We start from the raw sequence: 14,234 nt of genomic DNA on the forward strand, positions 1-14,234 counted from the left end.
TGTATGTGCCAAAACTAACAAATGAAAACAGCCACACCAATTAAAGAGAAGCCAATTAAAAATACCATGGTGTTCATTCAGTACCATGCTAAATTTCAAAACACTGTGCCATTTTGTAAGGGCTTGAACAGAGATCTTTCTTAACCTCATGTCACTCCAAACCCCAGTATTACTTCTGCCGAGCACAAAGTGGATATTTTGAATAACTGTTTGTTTCCATGCAACTTTTCAAATGATCTTTCTTTGTGTTCCACAAAAGGCAAAAAGTCCTGAAGGCACACATATACTTCACCCCCCAAAAAAAAAAAAAAAAATGTAATTAGCTGAAAATGTTCTCAAACTTAGGCCATCCAAGATGCAGATGAGCTTGTTCCCTAATCAAAACTGATTTGGAGAAATGTAGCATTACATCACTTAGCAGTGTAATGTGTGCCATCAGAATGAGAGACACTTCCCTGTTGTCCTCTCATATCAAAGTCCACTGATATACAGTATTTCATTAGAACTGTTTTTGCTTGTAAGAAGTGATTGATCTATGTACATTTCTGTCCTGATTCAGATGAGACAACGATATCTCACGACCAATTTGTACGTATTTTACATGGTGGCTAATTCATACAAATTTGTATGACCTCACGCATACAATTTTGTATGATTTGTCTAGATCCCAGTAGGTTTAGGGGTAGGTTATTCGTATTAATTCATATGAATATGAAATATACTTGAATTCATACGAATTGGGGAACTCATCAAATACATACTATTTAGCAAAAATCTTACTAAAAGGTCGTACTAATTCATACAAATTATCCACCTTGTAAAATATGTATGAATTGCCATGAGATTGGGTTGGACAAGATAACTATTCCACTGAAGAATGCGTTATGGATAGAGGAATTGAATTTTAGCCGGAAACATTGGTTTGAAATTAGGACTGTCATCGTTAAGGCATGCAATTAATTTTACAATCCTTAATGCATTAAAATAATTTAACGCAATTAACGCAAAATTACTGAAGCACAATTTTTATTCTAACCCTTTAACCCAATTTTGCTTCTCTGCTTGTGATAAGATCATTTTAAGCCACTAAACTCCGGGAAAGTTTTCAGTCAAATGATCCAGTAAGCAACTGCATTCAAACAATCCGTCCAAAACAGTGCTAATATAAAGGAAACCAGGCTGATTACATCAGAGATTGCAGAGAGAACAGAGACTAGTGTTGCATTTTCAGTGAATTATTCATTCCAGTCTGTTTCACTTTAAAACACACGCGGTTGCATACCGGAGTCGTGCAGTAAGCACGCATGAGTCAGTTATATTAATGCGTTGTAACAACATTCGTAGGTCGGGAAGAACGAGGGGGGAACCAGCAAACATTCAAACATAATTTAATAATAAAATAATTACAAAATGAAAGTAAAGCGGCAGCCCCTCGCGGACGACTGCTGCACACAAAACACAAAATAAAGTCCAGGCCTGGTCCTCTCTTGTCTCACAGTGTCGTCACTCCTCCTTTTATCCTTCCGGAGCTCCTCCATGGGATTCCACCGGCCTCGCTCCGTTCCCCCGGCTCTCGGCCCTGCCCCACTTGTCACATGCGTGTATGAGTAATCTTGACACACTGATCGCACATTGTATTTATGCACCGGCACAGACATTTCCATACATTCACATTGTTTCCACACACATTCACGATAATGTTTTGATTTGTCATGTTTATGTTGCTGTGTTTAGTTATACTGAATGGATCCATGTACTTTAATATATATATACAGTCAGCAGCAATTTTTTTAATGATTATCTTTTTTTGCAACCCCAATTTGGTCCCCTTCTCAAAATCAACAACTGGCTTCTCTAAAATGTAAAAACATACACATATACACTGTACACAAACTATAAAATTCTTTTATAGTTTTTTTTCTTCTTTCATATGTGCTTATATGGGCTCCTTATATCATTTGGTTCTTTGGTGTCCTTTTGGAGTTTGGAAAGACATCTAAATTTATCTTGAAAAAAGTTTGCAGAAAATATAGATTTTTGAGAATCACCCTTCAAGCTTTTGGTTTACTTTGCTGGATATAGCAAATAATGACAAAATAAACATTTGAAACAAGATAAATGGTCTATGCTTAATTTCATGAAGTGTGCGATTAATCACGATTAATCACAGAAAAAGGATGTGATTGATTAGATTAAAAATTTTAATCGATTGACAGCCCTGTTTGAAATAAAACAAAAACAAACCAACAACAAAAAAAATCCTTAATAATAGATTTCATTTAGTTTTCATGTAAATCTGACATGTAATGAAAGGAATAATAGGGATTTATTAATTTATTACTGGTGCCTCAACCAAAATGCTTATTAGAATTAAGAAAGAGAGATTTGCTGTGGGTCTGATCTTCTGTGGTCATAAATCCTTCATGAAAGATTTTGAAATCACATGAAACTGGTTATTTCACAGGAATCCACAAAGCAGATTGAACAGGAAATTCTGGGACAGTAGAACAGTGGTGTTCCTCAATCCTCTGGGCCCTTCTGTGAAAGAGATGGAGCTCTACCCACAAATAGCAATACCGGGCACAAGGTTTCTTCTTATTATTATATATTAATATATTTATGCTGCTTTTGTTTAGCATTAAAAAGTCTGCATACATTTAGGCATTTAGTTTAGACATACATTAGACTTTATGTAGTGATGAAACCGCTCTAGATGCAAATTGAAACCATATTATAATTGGCTCATAATGCTGTTAGCTGGCCCCCTGTACAGCATGGACTGCAGGGGTCTCCTGTATACCCTGGAAGACTTCTGTATCAGTCTTCTGCTTAGAAGTTACCCAATCCAGTGGTCACAGACTGATAAAAATAGAGAAACTAGGGATAAAGACAGAAATCAATGGACAAGGTGAGAGACCCTTATGGTACATCTGATCCGGTGTCTTTCATGATAACTCTTGGTTGTGTAACATGTTTTAGAGGGAGTCTCTTGATCATGTGTACACCAGGTCAAGGGTCAGGACAGGCTGCGAGTGACCACCCAGTCTCCTCGTTCAGTTTCCAGACTTCAAGCGACGCCCCCCCCCTTCTTTCATTTACTGGCCCCTCCTCACAACGACACTGGTTTTCATCTCTTGAAACAAAAGCTAACTGTTTTGCTCAGCACTAGATCAAGGGCCTCCTTTTCCTCCAGGAGAGGTGGAAAAACAAACATGTGTATGCTGATACCTTCTGTCGCTTCCAGATTCACATCTGCAAGCTCCACCACTCTTCAGCTCCTCCACCCAGCTGTTGGAGTGCCTACACACACATACACACGCTCCCATGGGACCGGCCTGTTTATCAGCCAGCCTGCCAACCACATGATGGATCCTACCACGAGCATCAAAAGTGACACTTGGGAGGGTGGTAGCACGGGTCAAAGCCCCACACGAACCTAAGGACCGGGCCGGGACGCTTGCTCTCAGCTGCAGACACAAATGTGTCCGGATGCCCCAGAGATAATGGTACTGTTTGTACCGAGACTGTGATTCCCCCATTAGGTGTTCCAGCTTTGATGAGAACATTTCATCTCATCAGAATGGCTGATCAATTAGAAGTTCTGTACATTTTTCTAAACACACGTGATCGGCTCTGCTGGATCTGACGTACAATGTCATGTTTTGATCAGGTCTTTGATCCCAGACACTATTAGTTGTCATCCCTTGTCTCTAAACAGTGGTCTGCCACTCTTGATTTAAAGTCATGCTCTGACAATGAACAAAGTGTTTTCACATGATCAACTAGTAATAATCAGAAAAAAAAGACAACACAAACAAGGTTTACTTAATATATATTACTTCATATATTATACAGTATGTACTTGGTTATCTAGTGTTAGCATTTTCAAAGGATTTGAATTTTGAAACCAATTTGTGATTTTTCAGTCGATGAAAAAGCATTCTTATTAAAAATAAAAATAAATCCTAAAGACTCGTTTTCTTGACTACTGACTACTTTTTCTTACTGTTTGCAAGTAAACACTTACTGCTTACTGTATTATGTTATATATTATAGGACATATTTCTTCTTTTTCTATAATATATATATCTGCTTTTCAAGTAAAAGTATTATTTTTTTTGTATGTTTTCCTAGAAAATTTGACAAAAGAGATTTTTAAATTGTTTTTCTTTCTTTCTTTTTTCTTTTTCTTTTCTTTTTTTTTTTTTTTTGCAGTGGCTTTCTCTCCACAGAAGAATCAGAATCGTATTTATTTATTTATTTTCAAACCATAATCATAGGAGTCCTCTTTTACAATATACTGTAGAGAAAATATTGTAAGTGCCCAAAACATTATTATTATTTTTTTTTCTCATAGTAGTTTTATGTGAACATATTGCTCATACGACTTGGTGTAGTGATATTAGTGATTAGTGCAAGTATGAAAAATGGGACAGACTGTTTATTTTTCAATTTTATAAATATTAATGAATATGTTCCTGTTTAACGGTATGGCTATTCTAGTTCACCAGCTAAAAAGCACTGGAATTTGTGGTGGTCTGAGCTAGTCTGACAACTACTTTTTTTAACAGTACCATCTATTCCTCATTCCTTCGTTTTCCGCTCAATCTCGTCCTCCTTGAGTGTATTTTAATGAGCGCTGCTTTCCCGCTAGCACTATCCCTGGCGGGCTGCGTCTCCAGCGTGCTTTTAATCCAGAGTGTCTTGATGCAGAGAGAGTCCAGCAGAGTAAAGCTTTATTCTAATTTGGTCAAGTCTCATGGTGTCGCGTTTCACTCGGCCTGCGATCACAAGTGGCTATTCAACAGCGTGGAGCAAAACCACTGTCCTTCTCTGGCCTCAATGTTCAGTGCCTTTCCTCTGAGGACGACAATAGCATTCATTTTTTCATACTGTACAGTAACTACATTACTATGCCTATTTTTGGAAGTGAATGTTAGTTCTCTGTGAACCCAGGTACCATAAATGGTCCAATCTAGCATAATTATACACACTTGCGATCTCTTTGTACAATTACAGCTGGAGAGTTTGACTTGGAAATGGTTTATTGGAGAAGTAACCAGTGACCAGTGGAGGTTTCCCATTCGATTCTTTCAGTCTGGTTCAAGGTCACGTCAGCAAGTGGCTTTTTAGTTTTGTAATCAATACTAGCATTACATATATATATAATTATATATATATATGTACATATATATATAATTTCAGATTTCAGTGCACTGTAGCTGTCAGCTAAAATTGTATCTTTGAGCCTTTTGAAAAAAGTCTGTCAAAGAATTGTTTTGGGGTTCTAGCTTTTATTGTTAGCAATGTTTACCTGAGCATCACTGTCCAGTATTGCCATGAAACATAGAAAACAACGACTGATGCTTTGGTAAAAACCTAAACAAGCGATCAGATGTGTGCATCAGAGATAGGTTGCCATCTTCTGGATTCTCCGTAAAATTTCACCAGACCCGCAAATAATGTTACTGTCATTTCCTCACCTGACCTGTGCTTTAATTAATGTTTTGACAAGCGAGGTGAGTATTTTTCTTGAAATAATGATATTAAGAGAGCCAAACAGAGGAAATTCTGGATAACAGGGGAAACTAAGGATACAGAGGCTGTTATATTTCGGTGTGTAGCTCCATTCGGTGAATCGTGCTGTGGGTGGACTTTAATTAGCATCGCTCGTCATTCGGTGACGAGAGGAGCAGGCCAGGATCTTGTGTGAGTGAGTCTGCTGTAAAGGTGTGGCTGCTGAGTAAGTGTGTGACCACGCTGAGTCGGCACAGGCCCCAGGAAGTGCCAGAAGACAGCGCTGGCGTCCTGCGCTCAGCACTGTGGTGGTGGTGTCCGTCAGGCTAGGAGACGCAGGGAGAACACAACCCCTCTGGCCCTGCTCGCTCGTGTCTGACTGGGCTGCCAGGCGAGCAGAGCACCTTTGAGCCTCAAAAATATGTTATTCTCCTATCCAAGCTGGGGTAAAGCGAGGCCTCCTTTTTCATATTTTCACATTTCAAAATGCGAACACTGTCAGTGTTTATTGTTCCCCATTGGTAGATTAAATGCTTACACAGAACTGATGGCTTATGTCTTTACAATATATTTTTCCAGCAGATTTGTTTTGTTTTTTTAAATTTGTGAAGGATTCTTGCTTTTCTCTAGTTGTAGATATTGCATATTGTACTAAAAATAGTTAAGAATGTACATAAAGTATTTTGAAAAGCTTAACCTTCTCTTTGAAGTCTTCAGCGAGTCCCCAAATTCAGTCCCCAAAGCCACTGAGAGGAATAAAAGCAGTCTGTCATTCAAGATCACAATGAAACTCCTCAGATAATATACTGTTTTTCAAAAGATCAGTTTTAATTTTGGATATAATACAAATGAAATAATTTTAAATGGGATAAAATCATGTACATAATCTAATCAAACTGTAAATAATAAAACAACAAATGCTAGTTATAGTCAAGATTTTTGTTGCTTTAAATGTTGCACGTTCTTGTTCAGTCTGAAGTTTGATTGAAATGAAATTTTAAACAGACATGGTTTGTTCTAATGAAAGCAGCATGGCCAGTAAAATTACAAATAAAAATAAAGATGTGCTAAAGTAAAAAAAATATTATTAAATTGTTTTAACTTGGACAATTTCATATAAATTGGAACTTGTAATTTTGCTATTTAAAGACCCCTATAGCGCAGGGTAAATTATGCATGAATAATTAAATATTATTTACATAGGTTTAGCAAACCATAACATCTTCCTGTCACTTCTCCATGCTCTTAATTTTACTTTGCTGAATAGCTAAACAGCAGAGTATGAGATTTTAGGAATTGTGCTCAGCAGAGAAAAACACCATTTATATTATATTTATATTACATGAAGACGCATTAGATTTGAATCCCTATTGTCTGACAAAATCCCTTGTATTTAGTAGGTAACAGCAGTGTGTGCATGTGGGCTGAATTATTGTTCCATGAATGCTGCATCTCATCAGATCTGCTTTTTAAGCAGAAAATTCAGCTGTCGCACTGAAGTATCTCGGGCCCCTCGAAGACTTTCACAAAGCTTCGATTTGATTGCTATGTTTATTCCTTCCTTTTCTGTGGACCTTTGTGTTTGCTCTCTGTTGTTAATAATTTAATGGACTGTGAAACCAAGACAAGTGAGGAGGAGTGACACTGAGCCGTTCTTGTATTGTAAAACAGACGTTAATTCTGGTTACTTCTTTTGGGAAAAATTGAGTAATTTATTTAGTCTGTGACTTAGACTACCTATTATTAACTCTTTTATACCTAAAGTAATGTGACAGTTAAACATTATAATAAACATTAGAATATATATATTTAGAATTTTTATGCACACTCTTAGTTTAGTTCTAATCATTGTTATTAAAATGCCTTTCCGTTTCTATATGACTGCAGCTCGTATCAAGCTCATTTGCCCTCTGATGATTGACAGGCTGTTGACAGGAGTATTGCCGTAGTATTTAGCGAGGTCTCTGAACCCCCGCTGCTAAAGTGAATTTTATGGAGTCGTCGGTCAGTCACACACATAAAGCAAAGTCAAAGCAGTCTCTAAATTCATGCAAATGAATGTATTTTACACCCTGTCATGTGCGATATGCCACTTGATCGCTTTGTTGAGAGAAAAGAAAAAAACAAAGGCTGCACGGAAAGTCAAGAGGACAATGTGCCCCTTGGCCTCTCCCTGCCCCGACGCAGGGGCCCAGGCAGCGTGGAGTATATCATCAGACCTAATTTACAATCTATGGATTCCACCGGGTGGAACAGGGGCAAATATGAAGTAGTTAAGCGCTTGGCTAGCAATGCTTAGCATTCAGTCAGAGGGGAATCTGTTGTGGTTATCTAATGTCTGCAATTATGACTTATTAATGAAGAGATTAGCCAGTGAAGTGAACAGAGAAATAAACATGTAACTCTTTCGCAGGGTTACGAGGAACAAATGACTGAGCACATTTAAGCAAATAAAGCAAAGCAATTAAAACTGGATTGAAATGGCAGGCTTTTAATTTATTTTATTTCTGTAAAGGAAGAAATATATATGAGGAAGTGTATGCATGAAATTAAATACATGAAATATGTATACTTTTGTTTTTGCTAATATATTATATTACATGTTTTTTAATTCAGTATTGGCTGCAAGGCAATGGTAGCACTAACTATATTATATTATCTAACATTGTGGAGTCAAATTGGAATACTTAGCTCATTTCAGAAACATCATTTCATGTTATATCTTCAAACATGCAGAGGCACAGAATTATAATATTCTACCAACAGATGGAAAGAATGCTCATTTAGTAAATTGCTTTCTGATTTTACATGTAAATGTTCCTGCTCTGATGTTATCCATCTGCATAATTAGCCTTTTTAGTAATAAGAACACAGTGAGTGAGACATTAATTAGACCCATTTAAATGTTTAGAAATCCAATAGTGCATTAACACAGAAAACGGGGCCTCTTTGGCTCCAGTTTGACTGTTTATTTATTTAGATAGTGTTAATTATATAACACTTCCTCCCCTTGTACCATTCCATGAACGTTTTCAGTCAGTGTAGTATGTTTAGGATTTTGTACAGAAAACAAGATTTAGATTTTAATATTATTATCATTATTTCCTGTTATATAAACGTTGTTAACCTGTATGTCTATTTTTATTTATTTATTTATTTTTGCTGGAGTTGGGCAGTTTGGGTGATCAAAATATCAGTTTCTTTTAGTCTATGAAAAATATGGCAAATGATACTTGTCCTTGCCTAATCTATTCTTTTAATTCATACATATTCTGGTAGTTTTGCTTTAGAAATGTCAGAAATGAGTTTCATTTTTATATTTTTTGTAGATATTTGTTTGTTTGCTTGTTTTAATAAGTAACAAACCATTTTATTTCACAGAGGAGATCTTTTGAGAGAATGGTTTTGCCTTTTTTTCTTTCTTTTTTTTTTTTACCTCAAAGAAGAGATTGTGTAAGTGGTTTCTTAGACAGCACTGCCCCTAGTGGCCAGTTCTGCAGCTGCAGACTTGTTTAGTAGAGATTCTGGAGCTGCAGACTAGTTTAGTAGAATGTATTACATATTTTGTTGACCTTTGTTAATAATCTGTAGCCTGATACTATTTTTTTTCTCTTTTAATCAGAATAGTTTCATTTGCATAGATCTAGCATTTCATTGATTGAAAAGTGTCATCATGAATAAATTCCTAAAAAATTAAGACATTTCACTATTAAAAGGGAATGAGTTTCCAGTATTAAATAATATTGCATTAGCTAAACATTTTTTACACTATGTTGTGTGTGCAGAAACTGAATTCTGCTTGAAGCATGAAAGTCTAATTACTTTTTTTTTAATCCAGCAACTCTGACAAATAATGTTAGATGGGTGGGGGTTTACATAAAGGTCTAATTAAAGGATTTTAACTTTGTGGTGCTGGCAGCGGGGTTCTGAGCAATTGTCTTTGCTGGGTAGTTGCTCAGCAGCAGAAGGTAATGGTGGGGTGGACCCATTTTACCCTTTAGAGCCTTCTGTTAAATTTGGCAGAAAAACACCGGGCCCAAGTAGGAACAAAGACAAACCTTTCCTCATAGAAATAGGAAAAGGCTTTGAGAAGAATGGTCCAATTTGACCCAATCTTCTAACCAATTTGTTGCCCACTCTCGCAACGGAAACATTTGGCCTTAAATTACCAGAATCGCACAGAGGCTGCTCATATACATTCCCTGTATGGCAGATGTTACACATTAATTGGCATGTGCGCGGCTCTGACTCAGGGTCCCTAACTGAGGGTTTAAATAGCTTATCTATTATTTGTTGTAACTTGGCTGACTCGGTAGGCACTTCCAGACGTGGTATTTCACGCTTTGCGGTTTCCAGTGTCGGCGTGGGCTTTTGGGGGGAGCCCAGTGTTTCAGTGGTGATGTCGTAACAGCAGGTAAGCTCTAAACACCATCTATCAGGCACCCATACTCGCCTCTCACACGGCCAGAGCTGTGACTGATGGACCTGTCTGTAGTATGGATGTTTAGCGCAGTGGCAAGCCATATGCCACTGGCACCGTTTCCTCCTCGCTGCCCTCGCTGAGCTAAAGAGGGGTGGTGCTGAGAGAGAGACCAAGAAAAACACACAGACACAAAGAACGCAAGAAGCCCCTCGCGACTGACATGAGACAAATACAGAGCCTCCGTTTTTTTATTCTTTGATTTCTGGAAAACCAGATGATAAGAAATTACCCAACAGCCACTCCATTCGATCCCGTCCCGCCCTATTCACCCCCACCCGCCTTAAACCCTAAAAAGCAGAGGATATTGTGTTTTTAATAACAGTGAGAGAGCTCTGATGTATTTTTCCATCTGTTCGAAGCGGCCCACCGCCCGGCCGAGTGGCCGCCCCCTTGTGAGAGGAGCACAGCTGTTACTGTAAACCCTGTCCAGAGAGCAGCTCACACCCCTCTGCACCTCTAAAGGATCAAATGAACAAGTTTGGCTCGGTGCAGTCAGCCTTTGCAGCTGCAATTTCAAACCTCTTTAAATCATTTTTCATGCTTACCAGAAATGAATAATGCACACATTAACTGGTGCCAGTTAATAAATTTCCATCTCAGTGCACCTTTTTTTTTCAATAAGATCCAGAGCATCTCATTTTGTTGTGCAAAACAGCTAAGAGGGCTCCCTTAAAAAAATAGTTTCTCCATTTTTCTCCCTAAGGAAAAGAACATTCTTTATTTTAAACAACCGGGCTAAGTTATCTTCTACATCAAGGTGAAACTTTTTTGTCCTATCTATATATAATATATTCAGAAATACATAAAAATGCAATTCATTTATAGTTGCTTGAGGATAACTTGTCCATAGTAATAATATTTTTTTAATTTCTATATTACATATTTTTTGGGGGCCTGATGTCTGTTATGAATAATATCATAATGAAAAAGCCTCATTAAACTATTAAGTAGTTTGGCTTGTTTTATTATTATTTTTTGGGGGGTGGGGGGGGGGGGGTCATGTGAGCCATACATATACAGCAAAGAAGATCTATAAAAGGACCCCTGTATACCTCATGACTCATGAAAAGGTTGATGAGTTTCTCAAAGTATGACAAGACAAGGCTTTAAGTAACATCATGGTACTTAGAAAATTCATAATTCATGGTATTGTTAAATAATTTTACCTTTGAATATATATATATATATATATATATATATATATATATATATATTTAAAAATATTCAGATATGTACAGTCACATGTGTTCAAGGTATAAGGAAAATATTATATTTAAATATTTTATTACTTTTACTTGATGGTTACACAATCAAATTGAAATCGATTTTTTCTTTTTTCATAAGAATATGAAACCTTTCTGAGAACTTTATTTTAAAAAGATTTTTGGCTTTTACATTTGAATGGGTTTTAAAACCAAATCAAATAAATAATATAATCAGAGATAAAGACGAAATACAAAAAGTGCTCCCACGTATACAGTATGTCTTAAACTTGTTTCATGTCTCAAGGACTTGTGAATGACAGAGCAGGGCTGGCAGAAAATGTCCATGATATTAATTCAGCAAACCCAGACCAGCAGCTGGCATCAATGGCCTCTACTTGCCCATCACGAACAATTAATCACAGTAGGGCAGAGGTGGACGCGGGGACTGGTGGTGGCGGTATCGCATGTGACAATCAGTCCTTTTTAAAATGCCGGGGAGTGTATCGCAGTAATTCGCAGAGTGCTCCTCAGAGCGGGGCGACGACAGTGTCAGGCAAGATGCTCCCTAATGAGTGCCATCCTAATAATCACACGTGTGCGTGAATCCTGACCCGGTGTCAAAGGAGCGGATGTACCGTGCCGGATGGAGGCTACCATTCTGGGAAGATCTGCAAAATGTACATCAATTAGACTGGAAGTCGGAGAGCCAACATCACAACCCATTAGTTTTGTTTAAAGGACTGCAGGGTGGGCCAGGGAGCATTTTAGAAGAGCAACATTGACAACATCCTGTCAGATTGATTAGCAGTCTGTCAGAGGAGCTCTGAGCTGTAAAATGTGATTCAGGGCTTGTTCATCTAAACATACTGTGGGGCCAAGCGGCTAATAACGTTCACAAAGCGGCATGTGTCAAGTGCTGCACTGAGATCTAGCCATAGTGCTGAAGCTAAATAAACCTCAGGTCACTGACTGTTTAAAAAAAAAAAAAAGATTTCCCTTGTTTTCACTTAAGACAGATTCCACCAGCTCTTGGATTCAAAGAATCGCAGACTATTCCTAGAACTGCTGGTGTGTAAACAGCGAGGCTTAATTGTTAGCGGTTTGAACTAGAGAGCTGGGGTCGCAACAGAAATTGGTTCATAATGGTTAGAGATCATCAAAAAGTGGAAGTTATTTCATTTTTTACATGAAAAGTCGCAATCAACAATTAATGAATAAATGAACTGTCATGCTGTGATATTCCTATAGCAACATGCTTGTGAGATGAGGTAAAATTTAGCATGCTTCGTAAGTTCCTTGCTAGATAAAATTGAATCTACTATTCGGCTCTAGATCTTTTATCTGAAACTTACATTCATTACATTATAAACACCAAAAAATGGACACTACTTACAAATCTACATAAATCAAAATGGTCTTATAATATATCTTAATACATAGCAACTTACCAAATACACTGCTGTTCAATTTTATTTTATTTTATTATTTTTAAGCAAATGCATATTATTATATCAAGGACAAATTAAGTTAATCAAAAGTGACAGTAAAGAAATTTTAATTGTTAGGGAATTCTTTCAAATATATTCTGATAAAATTGTTTTTAAAAATTAAAATGTATAATCTTTCCACAAAAATATTAACAATTTTCAGCAATAATTTGAAATGATCATGAGCAAATTATAATGATTTATGGAGGATCATGTAATATGTAAAAAAAAGAAAAAAAAATTAGAATAGAAAATAGTTGCTAAATTGTAATAATATTTCAAAGTATTGCTGTTTTACAGTATTTTTTGCAGCCTTGATGAGCATAAGTCTTGTTTGGAAATAAAAAAAAATAAAAAAAATCATATCAAAATCTTGCCGGGGGGAAAAAAAGTGTTACAAGAGATGTCAAACTAGTGCATTGTAAGAAATCGGTGACAGGGAAGGTCATTGTACTATACAAAAGTATTTAACCATGTTGTGATTGACTAATAAGAATCAAGTATTTCAAGTTTAAAGTATGTTTACTAAAAATGCTACTGGTTCTGTCTTGATTACACTAAAGTGACCCTCACTTTTAAGGAAAATTTGACAGGTAGATGTTCCCAGACACTTTTAAACAATTGACTCTCCATCAAGTCAATTTTATTATTACAATTGTCATATATTCAATCAAATCAGTACTATACAGCTTCCTTTGTCCCAGGAATACCAGCTCTGATCATTCTTTATCTAACCTCCATGCTCTAACAATGGTCAAATGCATTTTCCATACGGTTTTCACATATAGTTCAGGGTTTTTGTTGCTTTATTGTTCTACCACTTGACCCATCCATGAATTTTAGTACAACTGTTTACTTAGTACAACTAATTCTTTCAAATATATTCTGATAAAATTGTTTTTAAAAATTAAAATGTATAATCTTTCCACAAAAATATTAACAATTTTCAGCAATAATTTGAAATGATCATGAGCAAATTATAATGATTTATGAAGGATCATGTAATATGTAAAAAAAAAAGAATGTCAAATGCATTTTCCATATGGTTTTCACATATAGTTCAGGGTTTTTGTTGCTGTATTGTTCTACCACTTGACCCATCCATGAATTTTAGTACAACTGTTTACTCTCTCAGAGGCTATGCAGAGGTCCAATGGATTCCACACACTTTTAAACTCAATAATGTGCAAAAACAGTAATCCTATGCAACACTATGAAAATATTACTGGTGCATGTGTGAAATTCAAGCAAAGATGGAAAGACACGAGTCCACCCATGTTAACTCAATTTCAGCAGTGTGAAGGGATGTAGAAGTAGGAATGGCATGAAAATCCAGGCAGATAGTGGTTACACATTCATTCAAAAGTATTTTTGTTGTTCCAAAAAAAAAAAAAGCAATTCTACAGTAGTAATACCTTAATCTATACATAACAACTGCAGGCTGATATTTCAGATCTGAGGATGGTATCGTTAGAACCAACAACCCTATCATCTTAGCACCGTCTTTGCAATCCTGGTTCTTCAAAAGTGTCCCGTTGGCTG

General features: G+C 36.6%; 1 protein-coding gene across 14 annotated transcripts in view; it reads left to right on the forward strand.

Annotated features, from left to right (window-relative positions):
- The window catches only part of LOC109063761 (phospholipase D1-like), a 145,244-nt gene that overhangs the window by 94,987 nt on the left and 36,023 nt on the right, over positions 1-14,234 (forward strand). The window lies entirely within an intron of this gene.

This window comes from Cyprinus carpio, chromosome B9 (genome assembly GCF_018340385.1).
Source record: "Cyprinus carpio isolate SPL01 chromosome B9, ASM1834038v1, whole genome shotgun sequence".
Classification (NCBI taxonomy): Eukaryota; Metazoa; Chordata; class Actinopteri; order Cypriniformes; family Cyprinidae; genus Cyprinus; species Cyprinus carpio.